Raw genomic sequence first — 7,484 nt, 5'->3', positions numbered from 1 at the left:
AGAACCAGCAACAATGGAGGTCAAAAATCAAAGAAAATGTTGAAACAAGAAAGTGAAAGATTCGTATGGAAGAAGATCAATCACAGCGATAAACATAAAGAAATCAAAATCGGAAACCATAGGAGTGATCGAAACACTCATGGCTAAAGAAAAACAAGATGAAGAAATGAAGAAGACGACAATGGCGAAGGAATGAGAAATCAATGGCGGAAGAAAATTCTGTTAGGCTATGATACCATATTAAAGTAGATCAGAAATAATGTGGATTTCTCATTAAATGAAAACAATGTACATAAAGTTGTTTATATACATGTGATTAATCTAAACCGGTATAACAAAATCCGGTTAACTAAATATACTCCAATAGTCAGAAATCCTCATCGATTTCTTAGATTTTCAATAGTAGCTTGAGGAACCTTTGTCTCAAAATACGCAGTTTCATTGTACAAACAAAACTTTATTTATTTTTTATTTTTTGACGAATAGCTGGTTTAGCAGTTAATTTGTACCGACGGTTTATCGGTTTTATCTCGGATTCCTTCTCAGGCAAGAGATTCTAACCAAAGATCTTTCCATGGGATTTAATCGGGAAATTTCACAACCGTATAAAAGCTACGAAATTAGATAATCAAATTGCGGTTTGGTTTAAGCGAAACCGGTTCTTAACCGTTTGAAAATCGCATAATTGAATTATTCGATGTCCGGTTTTGTTTAACCGAATTTATCCAGAATCACTGATTACGATTTTCATTTTTCATCTCATTCACTGTAAGTCTCAATTTTTTTTGTTAAAATACTTGAATTTGACGAAGAAGAAGAAGAAGAATAGTTTCGTTTTGTTTCGCTTGTTCCATCAAACAAATCAGGTTCGAAAACTTCACGGTTTTGGTTAATTGATGTGCTTAATTTCGATTTGACTGTGTTTTTGTGATTTTGCAGAGTTCGTAAGAGAGTTAAGAGTAGTGGGGAGCTTCGTAGTGAGATTATGGAGTTTTGTTGCTTTGAATGGGCTTCCTCAAGGCCACGTGCCTTCCTTCCATGAAGGAACTCTCGGCACATGGAAGGTTCGAGATTCCAAATTTGTAAGGTTGAATTATGTAATTGGTTTCGATACTCTTGAGTTATTTAGATTTGGTGTTGGAAATTTTTGTTTGTAGAGTTGATCTTGCCAATGTTGTTAGACGAAGAGGATATAAGTTCATTAGGGAGCTTCGTGCAAATTCTGATATGGAAGATGGCTGTAACGAGCTGCTTTCGGAGGAAAACAAGAAGATGGAAGCAAGTTCAAGTGGCATTCCGACAAGCAAGTTCGGTGTTTCTTCTTGTCTCTGCTAGTGGCTTCGCTTTCGTATTTCTTTGTCGTGTTTTCTCTTGTATTCGTAGGTCTTTAGTGTGTAGTTTTTGGTTTTCCTTTCTTCTTTGTTACCTCTGTATTCGCTGTCGCAAAATTGAAAATGGTATAAATACTTCACCTTTTACCCAAAAAAAAAGTTCAAGTGGCATTTCTTTGGAAGATTCATTAACAGGTCGAATGCATAATTCTTTTAAGTGAACAAAGGAATAATTTTCGTTCTTGATCGTGTATTTATCTCTCTTTTTTTCTCTGATATATTAAGGTCAGGCCGAACAAGCACTGGATGTGGTTGACGAACGACTTGTAAGAAATGCTGGTGGTTTACCTATAGAAGAAGGTGTTATGGTAAATTTAAGTTGCGAGGTTGAAGAATATGCGAGAGTGCGTAATGGTGAATCATCATTGGCTGGAGTTTCGAGCATGGGGAAACTCCCTTGTTAACTTGGGTGACAGTAATTATTCAGAAGAAATCATAGAAAATATTTTAAAGATTGAGAGTGTGGAGGTTGATAATAGAGCTGATATTGAATGCTCATCTTCCGAAGCTTCAGTATCGGCAGCCCATTCTCTAGTTTTAGATGATACTTCAAGCTGTCCAGACAGAGAAGCTGACAATGTTTTAATTGCTGAGGATGAGAAGATTAGTGATGTGGGAGGAGATATACCTCTTACCAGTCCAGATCTCAATTACACCAGTCCAGATCTCAATTACACCAACCATGTTGACATTGATACTGAGTCATTCTCTGGTGAGAATCGTTCTGTTTAGTTGGGTCTGATGAGAAGGATTTGGATGCTAGGACTTTCTTCTTCCACGTCAAGCATAGAAGAAAAAAACCACCAGATTTATTCAGAATGGATACAGTTGATGGTATATTTGATCTCTTGAAGTCTATTTTTAAAAGAAATCTCTTAATCACAGATGATGAAAGTGACATACCTAATGAAAGCTCTCCTGAAGAAACTAAAGAAAGTGCAGAAACAAGCAAAGGTGGTGAGTACATATGAGACATTGATGGTGGCCAGAGACGTGTGAGTAAACCACCGGCAGATGAAAGTGCCTTACCACTGGAGGAGGTTACCAATGCTACAGAAGTTAATAGCTTTGACAAGTGAGTCTATTTGACAAACATGAAGCTCTTGTCTGATGCTCTTGATCATCATTTGCATTTTAGACCTAATTCTAGATATTACATCCAAGCGTAAGACATTCGGTGTTTCTCGAGAAACTGGTATTTTTTAGAATTTATTGTAGGAGAAAAGCGTTTCATTGTTAGCCTATCATAGGAAGCTATACACCAAGCTTTTATACATATTATTAGAACTTGTAAAATGCACAGACTATTCTTGACCAAAATACTGGAGTAGGCAACTTACGCGTTTAAGTCAGTATGCATTTCTCATGGTTCACCTCAATATCTCTGATTTTCAAATTTTCATTCAAAGAAATAGTGATCAGATAGATGGGAGAGCTGACCTTAGACAAGGATCCACATGACGAGGTCTTGACAGATCCTGCTAACTGAACTCTCTCAAATTATCTCAAGTCAACTATGTTTTTGTATCTATGCTCATAGAAACTTGTTTTGAAATGATACAGACCATGAAACGGGAAAATCAGGTTGAAATTACTCGGCTGAGGTTCATGCTGGTACATTGATTGCTTTTTCTCAATATGTGGACCAGATAAAGTGAGTTTTGCTTACTAACTTTGTTGGTAATTGTTGCATGGTTAGCGTCAAAAAGAGCAGGAGCTGTCAAGGTTGAAGGAGCAGATTGAAAAGGAAAAGGTAAGCTCCTACTCTCCAGGAACATATAAGTTTGTACATAGGTGTCCACCAGCGAAAAGGCATATAAATTAGTAGGTTCCATATAGCTGCAATAGGTGATTGCTTGTTAGCTTATACAACTGCATTTATGGACCTTTGGAATTATTCGGGTGTTTGAGATGTAGTTAATTTCTGAATATATTACTACTTGTGCCAATATAGGATTCTTGATGTTTATTGGATGATACTCTCCTTGATGTTTCTATAGTCTCTTATCCTTGCAAAGAGTGATACTTTTTCGTGTTCCTAATCTCAAATTCCCTGGGTTCAGCTGTCTCTTTCGGTTCTTCAAAGACAAGCTGAAAATGAGATCCTAAAGGCCCAGATGCTTGTCTCAGTGAAGGATGTTGAATTGCAAGAAGCTGAGGAAAGTCTTTCAGGATTGCAAGAGGTAGCTTAATCTTTTCATATATCTGCTTCATAGTTAATTTATTGTCATGGTAACAATTTTGAATATTAATACTATGGCATACCTATCACCACTCAAAGTCAAGAGCCTTATAAGCAAGCAACAGTGGGGGACGTATAAAAGATTACTCCTTATCATTTAATTCTAGCCAAGATTATAGAAGTGCATTTTTGCTGCAGGTGGAGATGGTAATGTTGTGGATGTGACTGGAAGCTGCAATGGTAATGAACCACTGCCTCTAGAAGCAACACATTAATTCCTTTTGCTATTGAACATTGTGCTTCTATGGTGTTTTTACAGGAAACAGAAATGCTGGTCGAAAGTACTGTGGTTATATCCCGATACATATGAGATAAAGTTCATAATGGATGGTCAATGGACAACGGATCCTCGACGAGAATCGGTTACAAGAGGACACATCACAAACAACATTCTCAAAGTAAACCGATGATCTCTTGCTTTTACTGTTTTGAAGTTGAATTCAAAGTCCAGAGCCTCACAGATGATCGGCTTAAAGAGGGAAAGAAGCAGAGCATGTATTTAAAGTGTTATTGTTAAACATTTTTGATCATCACAAGTATAAGGCCTTTAGGGGTAGATTCTGTAGTCTGTAAAAAATTACAGTTTCAGTTCATTTGATGAAGTAGTAATATATTTTGCTGTGCCCAACAGTGGTATTATAGTGGTTTCCTACCAACGTGCCGTGCTAGTTCGTCTAGCGGTCTCCTTCACAGATCAAAGATTCAATTAAACAAGACAAAAGAAGACAATGTTCACAATCACACATTAACAAGCTTTTCATATCACAGAAACTTGCAAGATTTGAGTTTGAGGGGATATGCCTAAGATCTTTTCCTCAGTATGCAAGGTTACACACAACACATGTTTCTGGCCGGAGATGCTATATGACAGAAGCTTCAGATATTAAAGGTTGATAAGCATAAATGAAAACCTTCAGTGACCCATAAGAGATCACTAAACTAAAAGTGAGAACTAGTGAGACAGCGAGATCATCTGTTGGAATACAAACAAATATTTCTCTTTGCAAGGATAAGAGACTATAGAAACATCAAGGAGAGTATCATCCAATAAACATCAAGAATCCTACCTATATTGGCACAAGTAGTAATATATTCAGAAATTAACTACATCTCAAACATCCGAATAATTCCAAAGGTCCATAAATGCAGTTGTATAAGTTAACAAGCAATCACCTATTGCAGGTGTGTTGCCTCAAGAACCTCTTCAAGTTCACCAAGAAACAGAACCTCCTTTGTACTGTTTGTGACAGGCCAAAACTTTAACAATCCCCGGATTAGTAAACTGAAGCTACACTTTAAATCCTCTTCTTCCTCTACTCCTACACTTTAACACGTGTTGTATAAGCTCAAAGGACTGAAATAGTACTTGGATTGATTAATTCAGAAGGCGTTACATGACTCTTAAAAACATAAAACAAATAAGACCCTTAAATGGGACAAATTAAGACATCATTTCAATCCATAATTATCCCTAGCCATCTTCGCAGAAAGGAAAGCTTCGAAATTGCGTTGCTTCCAAAATGAAACCTTGCTCTCCAAATCCCATTCCTCTACCTGAGCATCCTTCTCCACTCCAAAAGCCCAGTCTTCAATGTCATCATCGGTCCAAGTTGATTTCACAAACTGATCATCTTTATCAAACTGATCCTTTTCATGATCCTTCTCAATCCAAAACCTCTTCTCTTCCCAATACTCCCTAGTACCCCTAGCTTGTGAGATACGCATCTCTTCCAAACTCAGTGGTGGAGTAGCCACCGGAGAAATGGGGGGACTTCGGAGCGACAAAGAAGGTGACACCGGAGACAGTGGAGGAGTGGGAGACAACGGAGACAGTGAAGGAGTGGGAGACACCGGAGACAGTGGAGGAGTGGGAGAAACCGGATGAGAGGAAGAGCCGTCGCCATCTTCCGTGTTGGAGGAGAAGGAAGCTCTGGAAAATCTTCCACGGTTGCTAATGAGTAACTTTCTGAGATTTAAGACCTTTTTCATTTTTTCTTTTTTTCAGAGAGAAGAAGAGGTGTGTGAACTCTTCCTCCATATTTCTCTGTTTTTATAGAGAAATTTGATCGTTCATTACCGGCCATTTCAAACCACCGTCGTACCTTTGCTCTGTTTTCTCTTTCGGGAAATATTCATGGAAGAGAGAGAGAGTACTTTGAGTCTTTGACCGAGACTTAACCTAGAGAGCAGAGAGTATGGGCTTATACATTTATGACGTAATGTATCTAATAAAGCCTTCGACTTTATGGGCTTAGATCACTCATTTTATGACAAAAGAAAAACAAAGAAAAAAATGAAAAAAAAAAAATCACTCAATGATCTCTACTTCTCTAGTCTCTAGTCCCAATGCATAATTATTAGAGATGTTCTTTAATTTCCACACTTTTTCGGTTTTGTGTTACGGTTTGTTTTTTACGGTTTTTGGGTTTTTTTTTTTAAAATTAAAACCATATGTATTTTGGTTCAGTTTAGTTTCGGTTTGGTTCCCATTTCTTTAAGTTATTCCATTTTTTACAGATTTTTTTTTAAGTTTGATGCATAAACAAAAATAAACGTTGAATAGAAATAATATATCAATATTTATAAATTACTAAGAGATCAATAATTATAAGTTCAATAAAGTAAAATTTTTAATGATAAGTAAAACTTTTAATGATAGCTACTATTAATCACAATATAAACTAAAAAATACATTTTCTGTAAATATTCATAATTTTAATCAAAAACCAAAAAAATTAATCGGTTGTACGTTTTTTAATCAAACGAAACCTAAACCAAAAAATTTAATAAAAATAACAACCAAATGGGTTTTAAGACTAAACCATAATCAAATCAAGTAATTTATTTTGGTTCGGTTCGGTTTTTAGGATTTAGTTTTTTTGCCCACCACTAATTCCACTTCCAAGATCAAATGTAAGCTAATACCCAAATCCGAGGAACCAAACCGAACCCGGTCCAAAAAACCGATTCCAATCCAAGCCCGCAAATTTTAAATACCCGATCGGGTATGAAAATTCAAGACCCGAAAATCCGAATCTGAACCCGACCCGAACTTGAACCAGAATAGGTACCCAAACATACCGGAAATATCAATATATATTAATAATATATTAGTAATATTTATACATGTAATAAGCCAAGTACGTAAAATATTCAATTTTTTTGTTACTTTTGGATATATTCAATTAAAAAAACATGTGGTTTTTTGGAAAATTTCAAATAATTTGATAGATTGCATATAAAATTTTTGGTTTTTGAATATTTCGGTAAACTCTGATCAAACCTGAACTGAACCGAGTCAAACCAAATCCAAACCAAAATTTTAAATTATCTGAACGAATCCTAAACTTCATACTTGAAAACCCAAACCCGACCCGAATATCCGAACGGCCAAACCTAATCAAATGACATAGAAAATGTCAACGAATCATAATATACCACAATCGAAAAGGACCTATCTCAGTATCTAATATTTTGACTTACCAAATAATAAGCTTATACATAGACCAGATATATAACGTAACGCAATGTAGGGTCAAGGGTAATAGGCTTAAATTAATTACCTTTTTAAGAAATGATTATGCTATAACTAAGATTTATATTATGGTAATAGAAATTGTCGTAAAAAAGTTCTCGATTTTAACTTTTTGCTAAGTATGTTCGGCGATTAATGGTATACTAGATACAGGATCCGCGCCTTGCGCGGGAGAACGTTGATGGTCACAATTTTATGTATAAATAAAGAAATTGTTCAATTTTTAAAAGAGTTGAATATTTTGTGTCTTTCAATAAATTTCTTTATATACGTATAAATCAGTGTTTTCACGTCCGATCCGAACCATTCGGTATGA

At 35.9% G+C, this 7,484-nt stretch overlaps 1 pseudogene; it reads left to right on the top strand.

The window, feature by feature from the left end:
* The first annotated feature begins 783 nt into the window (after positions 1-783).
* Positions 784-4,269, top strand: LOC9299246 (annotated as a pseudogene).
* The last annotated feature ends 3,215 nt before the right edge of the window (positions 4,270-7,484 follow it).

This window comes from Arabidopsis lyrata (assembly GCF_000004255.2).
Source record: "Arabidopsis lyrata subsp. lyrata unplaced genomic scaffold ARALYscaffold_9, whole genome shotgun sequence".
NCBI classification, from domain to species: Eukaryota; Viridiplantae; Streptophyta; class Magnoliopsida; order Brassicales; family Brassicaceae; genus Arabidopsis; species Arabidopsis lyrata.
Note: the sequence above shows the minus strand (reverse complement) of the source record. Positions and strands in the feature narration are given on the sequence as shown.